This window comes from Nicotiana sylvestris, chromosome 6 (genome assembly GCF_000393655.2).
Source record: "Nicotiana sylvestris chromosome 6, ASM39365v2, whole genome shotgun sequence".
Lineage (NCBI taxonomy): Eukaryota > Viridiplantae > Streptophyta > Magnoliopsida > Solanales > Solanaceae > Nicotiana > Nicotiana sylvestris.
Window position 1 is genome coordinate 140,061,303 of NC_091062.1, and position 23,054 is coordinate 140,084,356.

Consider the following 23,054-nt stretch of genomic DNA (forward strand, 5'->3'; position numbering starts at 1 on the left):
CCCAACTATGAGTCGGGGTCGAATCCACAGAGAGTTATGAGGGGTGTTAGGAGAATATATTTGAAGCAAGCGAATGGACTACCTAAGATTGCACTTCCATAACAAAGTTTTGATTTCTACTTCTACTATTACTCCAATGATTGCAAGCTAAGGAAAATAAACTAGAGCTGAATATTTTTGGTATTTTTCCAAATAGTTTAAAAGCCTAGGGAGTGACCATAACTTAGGTGTTTGCCTAATGAGATAAAGAAACATGCTTGTTTTGTTGATTAGGGTGTATTACAGCTCTCAACTCTACATTACCCACTCAATACCTCTCGGTCAGAGAGTGATTTTGTCCAATTTGACTTTCTTAAGTCCAAATAGGTATCAAACAAGTAGTTGATATGAGCTCAAGTCGGGTTCTTACTATCTCTAGTTTGAACCCTTTAATTAGGCTAATCAATCTCTCAATTAACCAAATTCCTTGTATGCCAAGTTAACATAGACTAGGTCCCTCTTTCTTAAGTAGAGACTAAGTCAAAAAGATATGAATCAGTGTTTGCAGCCATTAATTCTAAAATTTAAGCATGAACTAAGCTAAATAATCAACACTCAATCATAAACAAGTACTAAATTAAATACTCATAAGGTTTACACACTAGAGTTGGGTCACAAACCTAGTAAGAATTTAGCTACTCATAATGAAAATTGCAGAAAATAAAGAAGAAAAGCTAATTAAACTCATAATGAAAGATTAAAATGATGAAATCTAATGTTTAAACACTAAAATAATCTAAAACTTCCAAAAATGGTAAAAAGAAATGGCTACATCAGCTATCAATGCTCAAACTTGACCTAAATTTGTGAAACTCGTCTATTTATATTGGACCAAAAATTGCTGACAAAAATGCCCCCCGGGAGGTTCTGTGGCCGCAGTATACCATGTGCGATCCATAGATTTCTTTAGTTGGCAGGAAGTAAGATTCTGTAGGCGCAGATTTCTAGACTACGGCTGCGAGGCAACTTCTGCGGCTGCATAATTCTTATGCAGTCCACACTTCAGCAAGGCGTCAGGACTTGGTCTTCTGCATACTCTCTAAACTTGGAATTACTTGTCAGTGTAGACCCTGTTTTGCGGCTGCACAATTCATGTGTGGTACACACATTTGTCGAAAGCCTATTGGATTCTTTAGCTTGGGTTGCGACCGCAGATGGAATTCAGCGGTCTATAATTTCTTCTACGGACCACACATTTTTGCCTTTGCACCCTTTATGGCCTTGTGATTCAGAATACTCCTTTTTGAGTTGGATTTCATCATGGGTGACCAAACTTCCAATATTCCTGCAATTTGCACAATTTAATTAGTTTTGGGAACAAAATTTGATACTTTCGATCTAAAACAAAAGCAAAAGATATTAATAAGCAGTCAAAATTCTCACTTATCATGGTGTCGTTGGTATTGGATGTGGAGGGTCGTTCATGATGAGTCAGGGAAGATGAAAGAACTAGTTGTTAGTTTGGAGTCCTTCCCCGATGAAGTGTTTCAGTGAATCTTAGAAAAGTTGGATGTTGCATTATGATCAGTTTTAAGATTTGGTAATACAGAATTGGAGATACAGGAGTTGGAATGTAAACTTTGTAGATGAGGGTCTTTATTACCGGAGGGAGAAGTCGATTGTGAGCTTTGCTGCAGCATAGTACTAAGAGTAGATTGGGTAGGGGTGCAACTTTTAGTGAGAGGTGCACATGAAGATGAATCATAGTGTTCCATATTAGGGGATGCATTTGTGTGGGTAACAGGAGAAGTTTGTTTTTGATTGGTTAGGGAAGAGAGGCTTGCAAAGATACAACATAAAAATCTAAAGAGATTGAGTGAGTAGAGTAAGCGTCTAAATTATTTGGTGAGGTGTCATGCAGGGTAGTAGGTTGAGCGGTTACTTGGCCAGTTGTAGGGCCTAATTGTTGATGTGGTGAGGTATTGTAATTTTCACTATCCATGTTGGAAATAATGTGTGGAGATGTAATTGTTTCTATATCTTGATTACATGTATCCATTATGTGGGCCCCTGGTGCTAATGTAGTGTGTTGAGTATTTATGGGTTGGTCTAAGGGAATATGGTGTAATGTATGTTTGGGTTCAGATGGGAAGATGTTGGGCTTATAAGCCCATCCCTATTAGAAATCAACGAGATATTATAGTCTCTTAAAAAAGAAAATGGGTTGGCATTAACTATGTTGAGACTTGTATTATTTGGTTTGTGGGAACTACTAGAAGGGGCCCAATTGTGTCCAATAGGGTCACACGAATTACCTGGTTTTACCTGTGTTGCTGATATGCCGCCGCCTTAACTTGCAGTGCTACTAAATGGTGCCCAGGCGAAGGAAAGCGTTGGTGTTCCAGCGATTAGCGTCCATTGTGATGACCTTTAATTCTTGAAGTAGAATTTTTTTAGGAAAAGTGATAGTTTTCCATTCCTGTTCATTGGTATTTAGAATTTGTTTTGATGAAGAGGGATCTGGAGATGTGGTTGGTATAGGAGATAAAGAGGGTGCGAGAGTGTACTAATAGTTTCAGGTTGCATGTCCAAATCGACCATATTTAGTGCAAAGTAGGTTCAATCCCTCATACTATAGGACTTGTTTACGAGCGTCGATGTGTATGTGAGTTTTGAGTGGTTTTTCAAGTGCTACTTTGTCATGACCCCAAATACCCCGGTCATGATGGCGCCTATCACAGTACTAGGCCAGCCAAAACAATACGGCATTATGAAAATCTTTTGTAAAATTCATTTTTCTAAATAGATTAAGTCTCAAATCTTTTATTTTACAAATATCAAAGAAATACGCACAATCAAGTATGTGAATATATCAACACAACCCGAATCTGGTATCACTAGTCATGAGCCACTAAGTACAACTCAACACCGCCTGCTTAATACAAAATAAGTCTAAAATACAATGTACTAGGATAGGAAGGAGAAGGGCAGGGCTGTGAATGTCGTGCAACTATCTTACAATCTCCGGATAAGACTTTGAAGGTGCTGAAAGCTCTCACTTTGATGCTCGGGCACTTGGATATGCACACAAGGTGTAGAGAGAAATGTGAGTATGCCAACTCAGTAAGTAACTAAATTAAATAAAGTCTGAGTGTAGTGACAAGCATTTAAAATCATATGCATACTTTATCAAGAATCTCAACAGAAATATCAAAGTGAAAATCTGCAGTTTAATAACCAAATACCTTGTAAAAACTCCAATTTCAATGAAAATCCTTTAAAGCGTTTATTCAATATTTTTCAATAGAGGTTCAGTATAAAAGAAGAGTGAAAATAGAAAATTTCATAAACAAGCCCCTCGGGCAAAGTATCACTCATAAGTATAGCCTCTCGGGCAAGCCTCTCAGTCAATTGTGGCTCAGCTCTCGTCAATCAGCACTCAAACTCAGCACTCCAGCTCAATAGATATCTCATAATAATAACCATTGCAGCATGCAGCACGATCCATAATATATAGTCGACTACGCTCATTAGAGGTGTAAGGACTCTGGAGGTGCTCCTACAGCCCAAGCGTCATATCACTGCAGCGTGCAACCCGATCTAATACATATCGCTACGGCGTGCAGCCCGATCCACATATATATAAATTCGCTGCGGCGTCCAGCCTGATCCATAACATATATATAATCTCGCTGCGGCATGCAACCCTGTGACGACCCTGCCGGTTGTCTTAATAATTAATGCACTGATCCCCTATTAACTGTTTTCCCCAAGTTTATTTCTATTATTTTGATTTGCCGGGATGTTCGGTTTTAAGTTTCGGAGAGTTTTGGGACACTTAGTCCTTAAATGAGAGATTAAGTGTTGGAAAGTTGACCATAGTCAGAACAGTGTGAAGACGGTCTCAGAATGGAAATCTGATGGTTCCGTTAGCTCCGTTGGGTGATTCCGGGCTCAGGAGCGGGTCTGGATTGTGTTTTGGAGGTTCGTAGCTAATTTATGCTAGAAATGCCGAAAGTTGAATTTTTGAAGTTTTCGGTTCGATAGTGAGATTTTGATCCAAGGGTCGGAATGAAATTTCGGAAGTTGGAGTAGCTCCGTAGTGTTGAATGTGACGTATGAGCAAAATTTCAAGTCATTCGGACGAGGTTTGATAGAGTTTTTGGTCGAAAGCATATTTTGAGAAATTTGGAGTTCTTAGGTTTAAATCCATGGTTAATTCGATGTTTCAATGTTGTTTTAGGTATTTTAAGGATTGGTACAAGTTTGGATAGTGGTTTGTGACTTTTTGGTTCCTTTGGTTGAGGTCTCGGAGGCCTCGGGGTGAATTCGGATGGTTGATGGAAGGATTTGGAGTTTGAAGTTTGCTGTAGCAGCTGGTCTTCTGTCATAACCGCACCTGCAGTTTGCGTTCCGCAGGTGCGGAGCCACAGAAGTGGCAGATCCATCGCAGAAGCGGATCTGGGGAGGGTCTTCAGGTTCCGCAGATGCGGAAAGAATACCGCAGAAGCGGTGGCGCATCTGCGAAAGGGTAATCACAGATGTGGTTTCTGGTCTTTAAGTAAAAGTCGCAGGTGCGACCTTTGGTCCGTAAAAGCGGGACCGTAGATGCGGTTCCAGGGCCGCAGACGTGGTCCCAGGGCCGCAGATGCGGAAATCACTGGCCAGAACATATAAATAGTTGCCTTCGCGAATTTGAGCTATTCTTTCACCATTTCATCCGGGTTTGAAGCTTTTGAGAGAGATTTTGAGGAAAACAAAGGGGAATCACTTGGAGGTAACATCCTTGACTTCATAACTCGTTTTTATGCGATTAAAGACCTAATTAGCTGCGAAAAATTTGGGAAAAATGGGTAATTAGGGTTTGAGTTTAAGAGACCTTTGAATGAGGATTTGAGGGGTCATTTGGAATCCGATTTCAGTGTTCTTGTTATGTATAGACTTGTGAGAGTATCGGTTTTCTAAAAATATATATTTCACCCGATTCCGAGATGTGGGCCCGAGGGGCGTTTTGGTCATTTTACCTAATTTCGCGTATTAGCTTAGAATTTAATTGTAAAATCGCTACTTGAAGTGTTATTTATATTATGAAATGGAATTGAATAGATTTTGGCCATTTGGAGTCGAGTACTCGTGGCAAGAGCGTGGTCTCGGATTAATTTTTGAGCCGGTTCAAGGTAAGTGGCTTGTCTAACCTTGTGGGGGGGGGGACCTTCCCCTTAGGATTGGTGTGTTTGGTAATTGAAATGCCTTGTATGTGAGGTGACGAGTGCGTACTTATGCTAATTATTGGAAATCCGATTTTCTTTAAGTAATTACTAGTATGTTTCCCTTCCTATTTCTATTACTTGCACTATTAATTCTGTTGTTAGCTTAGGAAAGCATGTCTAAGTAACTTAATTGCTTTATTTGATTTAACCTGCCTTACTTGAATTCTGTGCAGCATGGTAGGCTGACTTATTGCCTTAATATGAAATTTTGCCATTTCTGTATATCTTCCTGCTGCTGCTATGTATTTATTTTGGGACTACGGATGTGGGATTCCAGTAGCTCCCCCTTGTATGTTTACTTTGGGACTACGGGTTAGATTTCCGATAGATCCCCCTGCACATTTACTTTGGTACTACGGGTTAGATACCCGGTAGATCCCCCTGCACTTAGAGGTCAGTCCAGCAGACCTGGCCCTAGCCAGTCACAGCCACCACGTCCTCCTAGAGCTTGTTTTGATTGTGGTGACATACGTCATATGGTGAGGGATTGCCCCAAACTTGGGAGGGGTGCACCTCTACTGACTTCTCAGCCACAGCATGCCCCACAAAGTTCTTAGGCTATGGTTACAGCTCCAGTTTCTACCCCACCTGCTTAGCCAGCTAGAGGTGGAGGTCGGGGAGGTAGAGGTCGCCCTAGAAGGGGAGTCCAGGCCAGATACTATGCCTGTATCGAGGTTGTTGCCTCTGATTCTGTCATCACAGGTATTATACTGGTTTGTCACAGAGATGCATCGGTTCTACTCAATCCAGGCTCCACTTATTCTTATGTGTCTTCTTATTTTGCTCCGAGTTGGGTGTATCTCGGGATTCTTTGAGTTCCCATGTTTATGTTTCTACTCTTGTGGGAGATTCTCTTATCGTGGACCGCATTTATCGGTAGTGTTTGGTTGCTCTTAGTGGTTTTGAGACCAGAGCCGATTTATTGTTGCTTAGCATGGTAGATCTTGACATTATCTTGGGCATGGACTGGTTGTCGCCCCATTATGCTATTCTTGATTGCCACGCCAAGACCGTGACGCTGGATATGCTAGGTGTACCGCGTGTTGAGTGGAGGGGTACTTTAGATCACACTCCTAGTAGACTTGTTTCTTTTCATAAAGCTCAGCGTATGGTTGAGAAGGGGTGTGACGCGTATTTAGCTTATGTGAGAGATGTCAGTATTGATACCCCTTTAGTTGATTCAGTCTCAGTAGTACGGTCTTTTCCCGATGTGTTTCCAGCTGATCTTCTAGGCATGCCGCCTGATAGAGATATTGATTTTGGCATTGATCTGTTGTCGGGCACTCAACCCATTTATATTCCTCCATATTGTATCGCTCCTTCTAAGTTGAAGGAGTTGAAGGATCAGTTACAGGAATTGCTTGATAAGGGTTTTATTCGGCCTAGTGTATCACCTTTGTATGCTCCTGTCTTGTTTGTGAAGAAAAATGATGGTTCTATGCATATGTGTATAGATTATCTCTAGTTGAACAAAGTGGCAGTTAAGAACCGTTATCCTTTGCCTCGTATTGATGATCTGTTTAACCAGCTTCAGGGCAGACGGGTGTTTTCTAAGATTGATTTGCACTCAGGTTACCATCAGTTAAAGATTCGGGGGCCAGAGAAGACTGCTTTCAGGACTCGGTATGATCATTACGAGTTCATTGTTATGTCATTTGGGTTGACCAATGCCCCAGCAGCCTTTATGCATTTGATGCAGAGTGTGTTCCGGTTGTATCTTGACTCGTTCGTCATTGTCTTTATTTGATGATATTCTGGTGTATTCCCAGAGTCGGGAAGATCATGAGCAGCACCTAAGGATGCTTCAGACTTTGAGAGAGAAGAAGTTATATGCTAAGTTCTCAAAATGTGAGTTCTGGTTGGATTCAGTGGCGTTCTTAGGCCAAGTGGTATCGAGTAAGGGTATTCAGGTGGACCCGAAGAAGATAGAAGTCGTGCAAAGTTGGCCTAGACCATCCTCAACTACTGAGATCCGTAGTTTCCTTGGTTTGGCGGGCTACTATTGTCGTTTTGTGGAGGGGTTTTCATCGATTGCAGCCCCTATGACCAGGTTGACCCAGAAAGGTGCTCTGTTCCAGTGGACGGAGGAGTGTGAGACGAGCTTTCAAAAGCTCAAGACAGCTTTGACCACAGCCCTAATTTTTTATATTGCCTACAGGTTCGGGGTCTTATACAGTCTATTGTGATGCCTCAAGGGTTGGCCTCGGAGCGGTGTTGATGCAGGACGGTAGGGTAATTGCCTACGCATCCAGACAGTTCAAGATATATGAGAATAACTACCCTATTCACGACCTTGAGTTAGCTGCCATTGTTCACGCCCTGAAGATTTGGCGCCATTACTTAAACGGTGTGCCTTGTGAGATTTATACTGACCATCAGAGCTTGCAGTGCTTGTTCAAGTAAAAGGATTTAAATCTGCGCCAGAGGAGGTGGTTAGAGTTGCTGAAGGACTATGATATCACTATTTTGTATCAACCGGGCAAGGCCAATATGGTGGCCGATGTGTTGAGTCGCCGGGAAGAGAGTTTAGGGAGTTTGGCTAATTTACTAGCATTGGAGAGGCCTTTGGCGATGGATGTTTAGGCCTTATCCAGCCAGTTTGTGAGATTGGATCTTTCGGAGCCCTGTCGGGTTCTAGCTTGCTTGGTTTCTCGGTCTTCCTTATTTGAGCGTATCAGAGAGCGACAGTATGATGACCCTCATTTGCTTGTCCTCGAGGACAAGGTTCAGCACGGTGATGCCACAGATGTTACTATTGGCGATGATGGGGTATTGAGGATGCAGGGTCGGATTTGCGTACCCAATGTTGATGGGCTTCGGGAGTTGATTCTGGAGGAGGCCCATAGCTCGCGGCATTCCATTCATCCGGGTGCCGTGAAGATGTATCAGGATTTGAGGCGGCACTATTGGTGGAGGCGGATGAAAAAAGATATAGTTGGATTCATAGCTCGGTGCCTCAACTGTCAGCAGGTGAAGTATGAGCAACAAAGACCTGGTGGGTTGTTTCAGCAGATAGAGATTCCGGAATAGAAGTGGGAGCGGATCCCCATGGACTTTGTAGTTGGGCTCCCACGGACTTTGAGAAAGTTCGATGCTATTTGGGTGATTGTGGATCAGTTGACCAAGTCCGCTCATTTTATTCCTGTGTGTACTACTTATTCTTCAAAGCGGTTGGCGGATATTTATATCTGGGAGATTGTTCGTCTGCATAGTATTCCAGTGTCCATCATCTCAGATAGGGGTACTCAGTTTACATCACGATTCTGGAGGGCCATTCAGCATGAGTTGGGTACTCGGGTGGAGTTGAGTACATCATTTCACCCTCAGACAGACGGACAGTCCGAGCGCACTATTCAGATTCTTGAGGATAAGCTCCGTGCGTATATGAATGAGTTTGGAGGGTCTTGGGATCAATTCTTGTCATTGGCGGAGTTTTCTTATAACAACAGCTATTAGTCCATCATTCAGATGGCACCGTATGAGGCTTTATATGGGAGATGGTGTAGATCCCCGATGGGTTGGTTTGAGCTGGGTGAGGCCAGATTGTTGGGCATAGATCTGGTTCAGGATGCTTTGGAGAAGGTTAAGGTGATTCAGGATAGACTCCGCACAGCCCAGTCCAGACAGAAGAGTTACGCGGATCGGAAGGTTCGTGATATTTTCTATATGGTTGGAGAGCAGGTTCAGCTTCGGGTTTCGCCTATGCATTATAAGATTGGGGAAGAATGGAAAGTTGAGTCTGAGGTTTATTGGCCCTTTTGAGATATTGAGGTGTGTTGGGGAGGTTGTTTATGAGCTTGCCTTACCTCCCAGCTTGGCCGGAGTTCATCCGGTATTTCATGTTTCGATGCTCCGGAGGTATCACGATGACCTGTCGCACGTGTTGGACTTTAGTTCAGTCCAATTGGACAAGGATCTATCTTATGTTGAGGAGCCAGTGGCAATATTGGACAGGCAGGTCAGAAAGCTGAGGTCAAAGAACATTGCATCAGTAAAGGTTCAGTGGCGGGGTCAGCCGGTCGAGGAGGCAACCTGGGAGACCGAGCAGGATATGCGCAGCCGTTACCCTCGTCTTTTCACTACTTTAGGTATGTCTCTATGCTCGTTCGAGGATGAACGAATGTTTAAGTGTAGGAGGATGTGACAACCCGGCCAGTCGTCTTAAGAATTAACGCCCCGATCCCCTATTAACTGCTTTCCCCAAGTTTATTTCTGCTATTTTAATTTGCCGAGATGTTCGGTTTTAAGTTTCAGAGAGTTTTGGGACACTTAGTCCCTAAATGAGAGCTTAAGTGTTGGAAAGTTGACCGCAGTCGGAACAATGTGAAGATCTGATGGTTCTGTTAGCTCCGTTGGGTGATTCCAGGCTCAGGAGCGTCTCTGGATTGTGTTTTGGAGGTCCGTAGCTAATTTAGGCTTGAAATGTCGAAAGTTGAATTTTTGAAGTTTCCAGTTCGATAGTGAGATTTTGATCCGAGGGTCGGAAAGAAATTCCGGAAGGTCGAGTAGCTCCATAGTGTTGAATGTGACGTGTGTGCAAAATTTTAGCTCATACAGACGAGGTTTGATAGACTTTTTGATCGAAAGCGTATTTTGAGAAATTTGGAGTTCTTAGACTTTAATCCATAGTTAATTCGAGGTTTCGATGTTGTTTGAAGTGTTACTTGAAGTGTTATTTACATTATGAAATGGAATTGAATAGATTTTGGCCATTTGGAGTCGAGTACTCGTGGCAAGAGCGTGGTTTCAGATTGATTTTTGAGCCGATTTGAGGTAAGTGGCTTGTCTAACCTTGTGCGGGGGACCTTCCCCTTAGGATTGGTGTGTTTGGTAATTGAAATACCTTGTACGTGAGGTGACGAGTGCATACTTATGCTAATTGTTGGAAATCCAATTTTCTTTAAGTAATTACTAGTATGATTCCCTTCCTGTTTCTATTACTTGCTTTATTAAGCTAGCTTAGGAAAGCATGTCTAAGTGACTTAATTGCAGGTTCCCAATCCGCAGGTACGGTTATGATAGAAACACAGCAGCTTCAGCTGTAAACTTCCAAAACCAAACTTTTCAAAAATCTTCCTAATTCATCCCGAGGCCCCCGGGACCTCAACCAAAAGTACGAACAAGTCAAATATCACTATTCAATCTTATACCAACCTTTGGAACACTCAAAGTAATATCGAATCATTAAAACACCCTCGGATTCAAGCCTAAGGTTTCCAAAACTTCCGAATTCCGCAAACGACCAAAACGCCTATCAAATCTACTCCGAATGACCTAAAAATTTGCACACACGTCCCAAATGACACAACGGGCCTACTCCAATTTCCAGAATTCAATTCCAACCTCGATATCAAGATTTTCACTACCAACCGGAAAATGCCAAAATTCTAATTTCGCCAATTCAAGCCTAAATCTACCACGGACCTCTAAATTACATTCCAATCATGCTCCTAAGTCCCACATCACCTAACGAAGCTATCCGAGCCATAAAAACCAAAGTCCAAGATCATTTACTTACAAGTCACTTCCGGTTGACTTTTCCAACTAAATGGCCAACTTAAGAAACTAAGTGTCCCATAACACTCCAAAACCGAATGAACCAACACGATACGATGAAGTGTAGTTGAACAACACACAAGAAAGCAGAAATGGGGGAAACGGAGCGATAACTTATGAAACGACTGGCCGGATCGTTACATCCTCCCCCTCTTAAACAAACGTTCGTCCTCGAACGAGTCAAGAAACATACCTGAAGCCTCAAATAGGTGAGGATATATGCTCTGCATCTCCCGCTTGGTCTCCCAGGTAGCCTCCTCCATGGGCCGACCTCTCCACTACACTTTCACTAAAGCTATATTCTTTGATCTCAACTTTTGAACCTGACGCTCCAAAATAGCCACTAGCTCTACATCATAAGTCAAATCACTATCTAACTGAACCATACTGAAATCCAAAATATGAGGCAGATCGCAGCATACTTCCGAAGCATAGAAACATGAAATACCGGATGTACACTCGACAAGATGGGTGGCAAGGCAAGCTCATAAGCCATCTGAATGCTCGACTGATAAATGTTGTTATATGCAAACTCCGTGAGCGATAGAAACTGATCCCATGAACCACCAAAATCAATGACACAAGCGCGCAACATGTCCTTCAATATTTGAATAGTGTGCTCGGACTGCCCGTCCGTCTGAGGGTGAAAAGATGTGCTCAACTCAACCTGAGTACCCAACTCTCTCTGCATGGCTCTCCAAAACTACAAGGTGAACTGAGTACCTCTATCTGAAATGATGGAAACTGGAACCCCATGCAGGCGAACAATCTCTCGGATATAAATCCCAGCTAATCGCTCCGAAGAATAGGTAGTACACACAGGAATAAAGTGTGCGGACTTGGTCAGCCAATCCACAATCACACAAATAGCATTGAACTTCCTCAAAGTCGTGGGAGCCCAACTATGAAATCCATGGTGATCCACTCCCACTTCTACTCTGGAATATCTAACCGCGAAAGCAAGCCACCCGGTCTCTGATGCTCATATTTCACCTGCTGACAATTGAGACACCGAGCTACAAATCCTGCAATATCCTTCTTCACTCTCCTCCACCAATAGTGAAGTCTCAAATCCTGATACATCTTTGAGGCACCCGGATGGATGGAATACCGCGAGCTATAGGCCTCCTCCAGAATCAACTCCCGAAGCTCATCCACATTGGGCACACTTATCCGGCTCTGCATCCTTAATACTCTGTCATCACCAATAGTCACATCTTTTGCATCCTCGTACTGAACTTTATCCTTAAGGACAAGCAAATGAGGATCATCATACTGGCGCTCTCTGATGCGATCGAACAAGGAAGACCGAGAAACCACGCAAGCTAAGACCCGACTGGGCTCCAAAATATCCAACCTCACAAATCGATTGGCCAAGGCCTGAACATCAACTCCAAGAGGTCTCCCCCCAACAGGAATAAATGCAAGACTACCCATACTCACTGCCTTCTTACTCAAAGCGTCGGCTACTACATTGGCCTTCCATGGATGGTACAAGATGATAATAGCATAGTCCTTTAGCAGCTCCAACCATCTCCGCTGCCTCAAATTGAGATCCTTCTATTTGAACAAGTGCTGGAGGCTACGATGATCAGTAAACACCTCACAAGACACACCATAAAGATAATGCCTCCAAATCTTCAACGTGTGAACAATGGAAGCCAACTCCAAATCATGAACATGGTAGTTCTTCTCATGGGGATTCGACTGAGCATAAGCAATTACTCTACCCTCCTGCATCAAAACACACCCAATACCAACTCTTGAAGTATCACAATACACTGTAATGAACCTGAAGCTGATGGCAAAACTAATACTGGAGTTGTGGTCAAGGCAGTCTTGAGCTTCTAAAAGCTCGCCTCACACTCATCCAACAACCTAAATGGAGCACCCTTTTGAGTCAATTTGGTCAAGGGTGATGCAACAGATGAAAATCCCTGAACGAACCGACGGTAATAACCCGCCAAACCAAGAAAGTTGCAAATTTCTGTGGCTGAGGACGGTATGGGTCAACTCTGAACTGTCTCTATCTTCTTCGTATCAACCTGAATACCCTCACTAGACACCACATGCCCCAAGAAAGCGACTGAACTGAGCCAAAACTCATATTTGGAGAACTTTGCATAAAGCTTCTCCTCCCTCAATCTCTGAACCACACAACTCTTAAATGCTTTGCGTGCTCCTCCTGACTACGAGAGTATACCAGAATATCATCAATGAATACAATAACGAACGAGTCGAGATAAGGCCGAGACACTCTGTTTATCAAATGCATGAAAGTTGTTGGGGCATTGGTCAGCCCAAAAGACATCACAAGGAGCTCATAATGACCTTATTGGGTCCTGAAGGCTGTCTGAAGAATATATGAGTCCCTGATCTTCAACTGGTGATACCCTGACCGGAGATCAATCTTGGAGAACATTCTCGCTCCCTGAAGCTGGTCGAATAAATCATCAATACGAGGCAAAGGATACTTGTTCTTGATTGTAACTTTGTTCAACTTCCTGTAATCAATGCACATCCTCATCATGCCATCCTTCTTCTTCACAAATAGAACAGGCGCACCCCAAGGCGACACACTTGGCCTAATAAACCCCTTATCAAGAAATTCCTGAAGCTTCTCTTTCAACTCTTTCAACTTTGTCGGTGTCATATGATACGGTGGAATAGAAATGGGCTGAGTGCCCGACACCAAATCAATACCAAAGTCAATATCCCTATCCGGTGGCATGCCCAGCAGGTCTGCAGGAAATATATCGGGAAAGTCCCTCACTACTGGAAAAGAATCAATACTAGGAGTCTCTGCACTAACGTCCCTCACAAACACTAAGTATGCAAGACTATCTTTCCCAACCATCTGCTAGGACTTCAAAAACGAAATCACCCTACTAGGAACAAAATCAGTCGAACCTCGCCACTCAATATGTGGCACACCCGGCATAGCCAACGTCAGTGTCTTAGCATGACAGTCCGAAATAGCACGACACGAAGATAGCCAATCCACGCCTAATATCACATCAAAGTCCACCATACAAAGCAACAAAAGGTCCACTCGGGTCTCCAGACCCCCAATAGTCACCACACACAACTGGTATACACGGTCCACAACAATAGTATCGCCCACCAGAGTAGATACACGAATAGATGAAAAAAGAGACTCACGGGGTGTATCCAAATAACGCGCAAAATATGGTGACACATATGAAAAAATGGAACCAGGATCAAATATCACAGAGGCATCTCTATGGCAAAGTAAGACAATACATGCAATCATGGCATCTGAAACAATAGCATCTGGTCTAGCTAGGAGTGCATAGAAACGGGCCTGACCACCACCTGATCAACATCCCCCTATAGGGCGACCCCTAGCTTACTGACCCCCACCCCTGGCTGCCTGAGCGGGTGGTGAAGTAACTGGAGTTGAAGTCGAGGGTTGACTCCTCTACTGACCTGGACCCTCAAGAAGACGAGGAAACTGCCTCCTCATATGCCCAAATTCTCCACACTCATAACAACTCCCTGGTGCTGGAGACGGGGACTGAAGGGAACCCCTAGCACCGCAATGACCAGTAGAAGGACCTGGCATGGAAGAACCCTAAACTAATGGAGCACGGGACGAATTCTAGGCTGGTAGGGCACTAAGTGATGAATGGCCCTAATGTGAATTGTGAGAATCGTAGCTCGATGATGCCCCACGATGAACTGAGCGAGCTGACTAAGCATGTCTGAATGGACGACCTCTGTCGTGCTGAAACTGGCCTCTCGAAGGAGCGCCACAAAAAATACTAGATCCTCGAGGCCTCTTGGCCTCCCTCTCATCTCGCTCCTAGCGACAAACTGACTCAATCTCCTGATCAATATCAACAACCTGCTCAAAGGTAGCACCTGACACCCTCTCTTTGGTTATAAGAATTCGAAGCTGATATGTGAGGCCATCCACGAACCTCATGTTCCTCTCTCTATCCGTAGGAACTAACCAAATAGCATGACGAGCTAGCTTTGAAAATCTCATATCATACTGCATCACAGTCATATCATCCTGACGCAACTCCTCTCTGCAAGACAGTGGCACATATTTCTCCAAAAAGAGAGCGGAGAACTGCTGCCAGTCATATTTCCACCGCAACCGCATTGCATTTTGTGTGGTCCGCGGTGGTCCACTGCGGCTGCATAACATTTTGTGCGGTCTGCAGTGGCCAACTTGTTAGTGCCTCATGGTTTTGAGCACCAGGACCATGGTGCCACTTTGTGCGGTTCGCGATGGGTAGGTGAGTTGGGGCCCAATACCTTTTTTTATAAATAGGACCTGAGGCCCTACATTTGAACTTTACGATCTTTTTCATCTCAGAAGCACAAAGTTACTGTTCATCTCTCTAATATGCATGCAATTATCTGCTAAGGTTCATTAATCATCACTGCATCTCATTTCTGGTAACTTTAACTTCTTTTTAATTGTTTAATTTTATTATTTTCTTTGAATTTTTGTTTTTATTAGTTCTTCTTCTTTCCCTGCCCATTTTTCTTTCAAGCTTTTAGCATAGGTTAGTTAATTTCTTTTTTAAGTAGGCCTAGGTAGTTAAAACATTGAGGAAACACATAGGGACTCATTAATAGGTGAATAACTGGACTAAAATTAAACAAAACATGAACCCTAGGTTGGTATTGCTGTTGGGCACTCAGTGCGGAGCGCGGTGGATTTTGAGTGGTTTGTGGTGCCTTTGAGCGGTCCACAGTGCTATTTTGTGTGGACCGCAATGGTCAAAGTTCTAAATGCTGACACTTAAGGATCGAGGGCCGCAATGGATTTTGTGCAGTCCGCGGCGCCTCAATACGGACCGCATTGCCTTTTTGTGCAGTCTGCGGTGCATAGATTCAGAGAGTGGGTAGTCTGAACCCCACCTCTATGCGGACCATAATGGATTTTGTGCGATTTGCGGCAGCCTCTTTGCGGTCGCACCTCATTTTGTGTGGTCCGCAGTCTGTAACATTTCAGCTATCTGCAACATATTTTTCTGTAACGTAGCATTTCATTATTTCTACTGATACTAACAAAACATAACTGGATGTTGTTTGCAATCAATAGTGAAATCACGAGGAAAAGGTGGTAAACAATTAGGAAGAGGAGAGTCCTCCTGGGGTAGGGGATAAGGAATGTTAAGATTGACCCCACAAGTCCGGCAGGACATAAAGAACACAAGGAGGATCATAAGAGCTGCAGACAAGGCTATTGACCAGTCGGGGAGTGAGTGTGAGCCCTCCCAGAAGGCATCTTCAGACTTCGTGCCAGAGTATTTTCCTGACTGGCCGGAGAGAAACATGTTGAGAGATATACCTCCAGCCTCCCCCACTGCCTAAGCATCAGTTCATATATCTTTTGAGTCGTTTGAGGGCTCAGCTGAAGGTAGTGAAAATGAATACTCCACCTCTCCTACAACTTCATTATCAAGAGAAGGTGCAATAACAGAAGAAGGAGAAGAAGCAAAAAGGGGTGAGCCCCAAGTAGTTACGGTGGAGAGGACTAGGAACCCGGAGGCATGGCAGGACCGGTTTGTCAGTGAGGTTGCCTACCACAAATTCAGAGAGTGGTGGCCCGAAAAGAGGTTGATACCTGAGCGTAAAATTATCACCCGGGATCTTTTGCCTCACAACCCCAATGTGTTGAGGCAATTCACAGATAGAGCTGGATGGGACTACTTCATAGGCCATGTGGAGGATGCCAATGAGCATTTGGTGAAAGAATTCTACACCAATATGGCCCACATCAAAAAGGGTACCACATCCACCAAAGCGCGGAATTTAAAGGTGAAGTTTGATGGCAAGACCATCAATGACTACTTAGGCTTCACGGAGGAGGATGAGTCATTGTACTTGGACAAGATAAAATTGGGTGAAGAAGCTCGTTCGTAGTTGGCGGAGTACTTGGCAATCCCAGGTACCACCCCCAAGTGGTTGACTGTGGGAGTGAAGATATTGAGGAGAACGTTGAACTTCGAGGCTAAGGGGTGGGAGACATTTGTGTGCAGCAGGCTAGACCCTACCACCCACGACAACTCACTCCCAATTCACCAGGCAATTCTGGTTGAATCTATCATGGCAGGGTACCCGATTAACGTCGGGAATGTGATGTCCCGGGTTATTACACGGTTAGTGAATGAAGGTGACAGATCTTATCCCTTCCTTAACTTCCTGACCATGTACCTGGAAGACTTAAATGTGGAGAAGCGTAAATTTGATGTGAAAGTGAAGGCAAAGGCACATTTCTCGTGGTACAGCCTACAGGGTGATGACAACCCTAAGGGCAAGCACTCCTAGGGCAAAGCCACTACTTCAACTGGCCAGTAGTGGTAGTGGCTCCTACTAAGCCACCCTCTACTGCAGCAGACATGGCCCCAGGTCCATCCTCTTCTACAGCTCCAGAGTTACCCTCCACCACTGTCTACCCATTGACTGCCCACCGTCTGAGCCAGGCCCTCACCGGTATCAACAACTGGATGCAAACAGCTACTTCTAAGTTGTTTGTATTATTTACTATTGTGGCAGCTCAGTCAGCACCTCCTCTTCCACAGGTCCCAGAGTCCATTAAGGATACTCTTAAGGATCTTCTGGACAACCAGAAGAAGATCCTAGAGACCCAGAAATTGCTTACGGACATTGTTGATTCACATGGAAAAGCACTCAAGGAACTTGCTCGGGAGGCGAAGAAAATGAGGAAGACTCGGGCTTAAAAAGAGTCGGTAAAGGAGCTGAGGGTCGAGGTTGAGAGATTGAAGGCGGATCACCTGCCTTTAGATTTGCTATTGCATGACCCAGCACCAGCAGCCCAGCCCCATCCAGAGCAGGAGTCCGAGAGGCCTCCCAAGAGGAAGAGGATGATCCCCCAGTTTGACGATGCAGTTATTCATTTGGCGGACCCGCTAGGAGATTCCTCCAGCCAGCCCCAGGATGCAGCCCAGGAGCCAGCCCAGGTCCCAGCAGAGCCACAGATCACAGGGAGCCAGTCCTAGGTTCCCGAGCAGACAGAGGACCCAAGGACCTAGACTCAGGATCCCATGCAGATAGACGACCCATATGGAGTTTCTTTTTCCTCTTTCCTTTATTTTTGTGCTTATTTTAGTTAGTTGGCATTAAGGAAAATGCCAGCTTTCATTTGAGGGGGTATCCCTATTTAGACATTTGGATGATTGTACATATGACAATATTTTTTATGCTTTCTTTCTTTTTTATCTTTGGTATGTATATAATTTCAGTATTTCATTACATTTTTTGTACTTTTTACTTTGGGTCTGTATATAAAAGTTACGTTCTTATGTATATACTCATCCCCCTTATTGTATATTCGATTAAATTCCTTCTTGTACATATTCATTTTACTTCCCGCATTTTTCCTTTTCTTAGCTTCTTATTTTATGTTAGTAGCTTCTTGTTTTGAGTTTTTGCAATAAGCCTTTGGTTTTTTTAATGCCACGGTTCTTTCCAAAGGTGAAATTTGTGTGAACCGGGTGGCTCTTCCCAATGATGGATGGCATGACAACCTTCTTAAGGGTTTGAGTTTGTTTTTCTTTTTGCTTTTTAGTAGTTAGTTGGTAAGGGTGCCTCAAGCAAAGTTTCACTTGGGCCTAACACATTGCCTTTGATCCAATGGTCAAAAACAAATCGTTGTGTATAGGATGGTGAAAGTTGTGACCTTGAGACTCTTGTGTTGGCCGATAATCATCAAGTGGTTTTTCGGGACCATTGTGTGCTCAAATCTTATCTAAGGTTGTTGTGGGCCCCCGACTCTGTGTCTTTATCAATCACATAGCTTGTGTGGTGAGAATTTGCATTGCAAGTCCAAGTCCCGAGCCATTGGTCTAGAACTTGCCCTGAATGTTTGTCTAGGCGAAATCCTAAGTGTAATTTGACTTGAGACATCATTATAGGCTCTCCTTGATCCAAATGATATCTTGAACACTTCCATGGCCTACCAATGATAAAATCCCTAGTCAACCCTTTTGAGCCTTAGACCTTTTTCCTTCAAGAACCACGATACAAACCTTTACCCATTCTAAAGATACCCTCTCTTGGAACCAGATCTTTCCTTAGCTCATGGCAAAAGTATAAGTTTGGGGGGGAGAGATGAGGATTGCAACAAAGTGGTAAAAAGGTACAAAATGAAGAAAAGGAAAGGCAATGAAAAAGAAATGAAAAGCAAAAAGACAAAAAGAATGTTCAATGTAGAAAAAAATGAAGGGATTCAATAAAAGTAAAAAATAAAAGTTGTGGAAAGTTGAGAAAGGAGAAAAGATTTGAAATGAACAACAAAGAGTGGCAGTGTGTCTCTCTAACTCCTTAGAAAGAAGTGAAATGACTTAAAAAGTCAAGTGAACGCGTGCCAAAATGAACCAAAAGAAGTGCTAAAGGGAAGATGGAACCTACTTAGACCAAACATTTCCTACCTTGAACCAAAAGCCTTCATTATGTCTCCACAAAAGCCCTATATAATCTTGAGTTGAATGAAGCTTACATTAGTGGTGACTCACATAAGGGGCAAGCATATGGTACTTAGAGCCGGACTTGTGACTTTTCCTTGAGAGATGTGAGTGTATTTCCATAAACCTCGTTCTGAGTGCTTATATCCTAAAGGTGAGGTTTGCTTAGGGAGAGTCGAGGATGTGTGAGTTTGGGTTCCATAACGACCAAAGTAATAGAAAGAGTTTCTTTGATGTATTGAGTCAACTCGTGATGCTCTTGTGTCGCACTAAATCCATGGTGTCTAAAAGAGTGAATATTGTTAATGATTCATTTGAATTGAGGGCAATTGTTAGTACCAATTGATGCTAGATGAGGTCACTTTAGGTCAGCTGAATTTTCTTGGATTTACTCTTAAGGGATGGGTCTTATTTTGTTTGCTTGAGGACAAGCAAAAGCTTAAGTTTGGGGGAGTTGATAACTAGATATTATGATGCATTTTACACTCCTTCTTGCTTAAGTTTTGTTTAGAAATGTGTATAGAATAGTTCCAATGGCTCACATGTTGTACGTGATTGCAGGGTTTGGTCAACAAGGTGACAATTTGTCAAAACCAACTCAAAAAGGAGTGAAACATGCACAAGTACCAAGAACAAGGCCAAGCTCAATAAAATAGGACTAGTGCGGCTGCACACCATTCTGTGCGGTCCGCAAAGATGAAGTTCAGAAAGTGCACAATTCAGGTAGCCAAGCAATGCGGCCGCAGAACATTTCATGCGGACCGCATTGACCTCATTGCGGCGCACTCAATTTTGTGCAGTCCGCAAAGCTCAAGTTCAGAGAGGTGCCATTTTGGGGGAACATTGCCAGTGCGGTCCGCGGTCTATTTTGTGCGGACCGCAATAGAAGCCACAGCGGCCGTGGTGCATTTTGTGTGATCCACGGTGGCCAACTTCAGAAAGTAGATTGTTTCAGCCAAGAGCCTTAGTGCGGCCGCACTCGATTGTGTGTGGTCCGCACTAGCCCTGCAGGAGTATTTTTGTCCAGAATTTTCAGCCTAGTATAAATAGTTTCTTTTCCCATTTTTAGGTCATCAGTTGTATTTTACCGAATAGCTGCGCTCGTGAACAGTTCTTATTTTCTATTTTGAGTGATTTTAGCTTAGTTTCATCATTGAATCTTCAAGTTTTATCTAGTAATTAAATATTATGGGTTTTTCTTCATCTATTTCTTTGTTGTCTTCTATAATCATGAGTAGCTAGACCCATTAGTTAGGGTTGTGGCTCAACCCTAGTGTGGGTAATTGATGGGTCTTGTGTTTTAAGGCTTAATTGTCTATGGGTGTTTGATATTTGGACCAATTTATGGTTTTAATGTTGAATTTGTGGTTGCAAACACTAGTTTATATTTAGTTGACTTTGGCTCTTCTTGAGAAAGAGAGCCTAAGTCCATGAAATTGGTCCAACAAGGAATTGGGGCATATTCAAGAGATTGATAGCCCCAATTAAAGGGTTAAACTTAGAGATAGTAATACCCCACTTGAACCTTAATTGCTTGCACAAATTATCATACCCAATTGTCCTTGAGAAAGTCAATTAGGGCAAAATCGCTCAAACTACCGAGAGGTATAGAGTGAGTAGAATCGTGCAATGGTTATATAATACTCCCCAAATATGACAATCTAGCCTTAGACTCAAGAATCCGTCAATTAGCCACCTAGGAGAAAGTTGCTACCATATTACCTTTTATCTATTTGAACAACCTTCAATAGTTTACTCTTAGCTTCGCTTAGTCTAATTGAGCATCTTAGTAGTATAAATTTAGAATTAATATCAAAACCAACAATGTTTAGAAGTGTAATTAGGAACAATTATGCAACTCCAATTTAGATAGATACTCAACTCCAATATCTAGCTCTCTGTGAAAATCAATCCCGACCTTCTCGAGTAAAAGCTGCTTCGACCACTCTTGCTACTTTGTAGTAGTACAAGGTTGGCCTCAATCAACCACCACCTGATCAACCTCCCCCTCTAGGATGACCCCTAGCTTACTGACCCCCATCCCTGGCTGCCTGCGCGGGTGGTGAAGTAACTGGAGTTGAAGTCGAAGGCTGACTCCTCTACTGAGTTGGACCCTCAAGAAGACGAGGACACTGCCTCCTCATATGTCCAAATTCTCTACACTCATAACAACTCCCTGGTGCTGGAGACGGGGACTGAAGGGAACCCCTAGCACCGCAATGACCAGTAGAAGGACTTGGCATGGAAGAACCCTGAACTGATGGAGCACGGGATGAACTCTAGGCTGGTAGGGCACTAAGTGATGAATGGCCCTGATGTGAACTGTGAGAACCGTGGCCCGATGATGCCCTACGATGAACTAGGTGAGCTTACTGAGCATGTTTGAATGGACGACCTCTGCCGTGCTGAAACAAGCCTTTCGAAGGAGCGCCACTAAAACTACTAGATCCTCGAGGCCTCTTGGCCTCTCTCTCATCTCGCTCCTGGCGATGAACTGACTCAATCTCCCTAGCAATATCAACAACCTGCTCAAAGGTAGCACCTGACACCCTCTCTCTGGTCATAAGAATTCGAAGCTGATATGTGAGGCCCTCCGCAAACCTCCGATCCTCTCTCTATCCGTAGGAACCAACCAAACAGCATGACGAGCTAGCTCTGAAAATCTCATCTCATACTGCATCACAGTCATATCATCCTGACGCAACTCCTCTCTACAAGACAATGGCACATACTTCTCCAAAAAGTGAGCGGAGAACTGCTGCCAGGTAAGGGGCGCTACATCAACAGGCCTACGCCTCTCATAAGCCTCCCACCAAGTAAAGGCAGCTCCTGAAAACTGGAAGGTAGTGACAGAGACCCCACTGGTCTCCAAAATACCCGCAGTCCGAAGCATCCTCTGACACTTGTCTAAGAAACCCTAGGCATCCTCGCCCTCTGCACCACTGAAGGTTGGAGGCTTAAGTCTACCAAACCTCTCCAATCGACGTTGCTCGTCGTCAGGCATAACTGGTACCACAAAATCCTGAGCAGGTGTAACCGGTTGGGTTGGAGGTGCCCCCGGTGTCTGAAGTCACTGCACAACCTGCTCAGGTGTGCGCGCGGCAGGAGTCTGAGTGCCTCCCCCGGCCTGAGAAGTAGTTGCGGCTATGGTAACTAAGACCGCCTGAGCCAGGCCAGGGCCTCCTAAAGTCCTGGAATAACAATCGGCACAGTCGGTGCCTGGGCTGGTCTTGCTGGAGCATCCGTAACTAGGACCTGATCATGAACTGGGGCAGCTGGTGGATCTGCAGGTGTTGCCCTAACTGTTGTACGGCTACACCCCTACCCCTACCACGGCCTCGACCGCGACCTTGGCCTCTAGTGGCCCCAACTGGTGGTACTGGTGGTCATCCGTCCTGACTGGTAGCACGTGTCCTCACCATCAGTGAGACAATATAATAACAAAAGTTTAATACCAAAATCAACAGATTCGCACGACAGGAATTTCAAGAATGTGAAGTTTTCCTAAAGGTTCTGTAGTCTCCCGAGGATAAGTACAGACGTCTTCGTACCGATCCGCGAGACTCTTCTAAACCGGCTCATGAACCGTGAGACCTATGTAACCTAGGCTCTGATACCAACTTGTCATGACCCCAAATACTCCAGTCGTGATGGCGCCTATCACAGTACTAGGCCAACCAAAACAACACGACATTATGAAAATCTTTTGTACAATTCATTTTTCTAAACAGATTAAGTCTCAAATCTTTCATTTTTAAAATATCAAAGAAATATGCGGAAA

The 23,054-nt window shown here is 43.8% G+C and overlaps 1 long non-coding RNA gene across 1 annotated transcript; it reads right to left on the minus strand.

The window, feature by feature from the left end:
* Positions 1-729: 729 nt before the first annotated feature.
* Positions 730-2,170, minus strand: LOC104218898 (uncharacterized). Its single transcript, XR_709102.2, has 2 exons — positions 1,423-2,170; positions 730-1,324 (listed from the first exon to the last, which is right to left on the minus strand). It is a non-coding gene; the product is annotated as an uncharacterized lncRNA (long non-coding RNA).
* Between the last annotated feature and the right edge of the window lie 20,884 nt (positions 2,171-23,054).